Source organism: Toxorhynchites rutilus, chromosome 1, assembly GCF_029784135.1.
Source record: "Toxorhynchites rutilus septentrionalis strain SRP chromosome 1, ASM2978413v1, whole genome shotgun sequence".
Classification (NCBI taxonomy): domain Eukaryota; kingdom Metazoa; phylum Arthropoda; class Insecta; order Diptera; family Culicidae; genus Toxorhynchites; species Toxorhynchites rutilus.
The window spans coordinates 146,768,712-146,772,185 of NC_073744.1; positions in this window are offsets into that span (position 1 = coordinate 146,768,712).

Genomic DNA, 3,474 nt, shown 5'->3' on the forward strand with positions numbered 1-3,474 from the left:
CATGTATAATGCTTACATCAAATTAAATTCTCCTGATACAATGTTTTACCCAACTTCTTTTTATCAATATGTACGATCGTTGCAAATCGACTGAATGAGCAGACTGAAAGTTCAAAGTCAAAATAATAAGATATAGCATATAGCATTCGCGCGTCATAAATTTAATTCTGCCAGGGCTCATCTATCGGAATCACTCAGGGCACTAGGAAAACAATCTCGATCACCGGTTAGAGACATACTATATTAGCTAGTCGCGACCTCAAACGAAATGTTATCACTGTTTGATTCCTTCCCTCTAATCCAGAGCTGCGATTTGTCGTGAGCATCAAATGATGGTACTCACACAAAGATAATCAACAAACTTTATACTTCGATTATCTTTGGTGAACATTCCAAAGTCAGTCCACTAGCGTGAGAAGAGTATTCTCACAACACTAGCAAATGGTGAGCTTCTACTTGACAGTAAAAAACAGGAAGTGGGTTATATCTATGGTATAACCGCAAGGGTGACGTAGGACTATCGTTGATTTAGAGATCATTTGTATGAAGTTGAATCTGAATTCATCCTGAATGAATGAATATTTGGAGAACTTCGAAAACGAGAGCGTTACGTTGGAGGCACAAGGTTTTATGCATCCAATATTGGATACGGAAATATCCTACTGATGGGGAAGAATAATCTTCAGAAGCTATCCTGTTGATTGCGATTGGGATTGAAATCACAAAACCTAATGTATTTGGTCACAGTGTTACATGGATAGAAAACATTAAAATAAACTCTTTCATATGAATGTAATTTTAAATTCCCAGAGGAACTGGCAGATTATTTTCAGTAACGATTAGATATTTCCACATTTTCCTCGATACTGGAAGCCCACCAGTGGTTAATGCCAACTCGATAACCACCTGTTAATAGCACTTGATTGAAACATATTTGGTCACAGTGTAACATGGATAGAAAACATTCAATTAAACTCTTTCACATGAATATATTTTGAAAATTCCCAGAGGAACTGGCAGATTATTTTCAGTAACGATTAGATATTTCCACATTTTCCTCGATACTGGAAGCCCACCAGTGGTTAATGCCAACTCGATAACCACCTGTTAATAGCCGCGCGAGTATGTGTGTGTAGCGATGTCTTCCCAGGGAACCGTTTGTGGCATCACTCTCCTCCTGATAGATTCCCTTCTGGTCTAGGGTGCACAAACAGGCTCTTGGTGACACCGTTCATCCGCGCTTTCATGATAAACGAAGAGCTTCACCACAACAGCGACAACATGCTCCAATCGCTGTTCAATTAGAACTGAGTGGATTTCCGAGCGGCGCTCGCTTATATACCGATTGGTGATTTCAATAGCCTGTTTTGAAAGTAATTTTAAGACTATTGAAACAAGTTTTTGGATCAAAAAGTAACAAGTATAGAACGCGTAGACATTTTATCTTTCGAATGAAGTGTTTATCATACCATTTCGTTCAGTTGTTTAGGAGCTATTAACGCTCAAAATCTCGGTCTCCGGCGTAACGCTTTCGTTTTCGAAACTTTGATTTTACACCCCGGTATAGAAATGAAAGACGTAGTCCTACGTCTAAATTGAGCTCCTTGGTGAGTGCCCTGTTGCTGAAATGTCGGAAGCCTGATTGAATGGTTTGGTGTATTCACGATACTAGCTTCTTTGTGTTCGTTCTTTGCGACTAGGGATGCCAGATGTGAATATACAGCTTCATTTAGAATACAATGTGAAGAATTTTTTTTTCAAACATGTATTTTCTATTCTTCTTTTTAGATGGCCTTTACGTTTTTAGAGTAATTTCACCGTTTCAACGTAGAATTACATGCGTCATTTGTATTAGTTCTTTGTTTGTGGAATGACATGCATTGACTACATTTTGAGTTCAAGAATATGCGTGTACTAGTGCAAGTCGGAAGAAATTTTCTTAACGAAGAATCATTGGCTAGAACGAGAATTCATCTCGAAACCCTTATAAATCAACCGAATATCCACCGGAAATAATGACAATAAATTGTATCTTTTACCAGTGACATTTTGTTATGCAGTATCATTTATTTACTTTTTAGTCATTCAATCATATTGTTGACATCAAAACTATTTCGTTATCCATATACATATATCAAACCATCAAAATTGTTATGAAAACACGTGTACAATTATTTTGAGCCATTCGAAAATACTTAAAAAAATACCTGACATCCCTATTCGTGACTACGAAGCTGAGTGATAGTTTGTATGCGTGAAGCATGGTGGTGGATTGCCACGAGAAATAAACACAATTCAATATATTCAAATTATTAGAGCGTCGGAATATCTATAAGAAGTGATATAAAATAAATATTGAATGAAAACTGAAAACTATGGTATTAAGGTTTAAGTTTTAAATATTGAATATATCTTTCAATAATTATTAAGTAATCGACAAGCGCTTGAAACGACTTTCTTTTTTGTTTATTTTATATTGTAGCACTGCCCTAATCCTCATCAAACTAAATAAGCTCACTTGCTGCGTTCTACTCCTGAATCCTAATCCTGTCCAATAAAACTAGTATTAGATTTAGCTGCTATTAAATTATAAGTCTTAATCATATAGGAAATAAGTTTTATTTTAAGGTGAAATTTGTGTAAACTTAAGATAATAAATTAAGAGTCTGTAAACTTTAGATAATAATAAGAGTCTGATGAAAAAACGTTTTGGAAAAAAATTGCTCGCCAGATTCGAAAAAGAATCAACTTCAGTGGTTAAACTATTGTAAAAATAAAATAGTTATAATCTAATTAAATAACATCAAAATTAGAAAACATTCAATAGTACATCCAAATATACTCACCAAATGAGGGGAACATATCAGTTCCCCTCATTTGGTGAGTAAAGATTCATTCCAAGATGTGTACCATGAATTCAAAGAAATCCGGAATATTGATTTCTATGCAAATCACTGTAGTGATTCTGTAGATTTTTGGGAAAAATATAAACAATGAAAAAAAAATTCCTCTATGGCAAAGGTTGAACCATAAAAATTTTGTTTTTATTTTCCCAAAAATCGACATGAACTTTCCGGACAACCCAATATGAGCTATCCTGATTTCTTCCTGATTGTTATTTTCATTCTTCCTGATTTTTCAAAATCTCACCTTTTCTCAAAGTAGTTCAATGCCATGCTCGTGTCGATTGGTTAAACTTCTATAAGGCCGTGAAAACAATGCAACGTATCGACTCCAACTTCAGAGAACTTAATCCTTACATGATGAATGACACATATTTACATTTGAAAAAGTTTCCACAAAGGTGCCACCCGTCAACCCCAAAAACACTTCTTCTTCTTCTTTGTTTTTAAGAGGCTTTAAACTTTGCAGTTCATTCGCCTCTAAAAAAAAAATAAACACTGCCTTGTAAATTCACTTTATTGCGCCTTTTGTTATGCAAAAAACAAAACAATATTTCTAGTGCTGCAATAC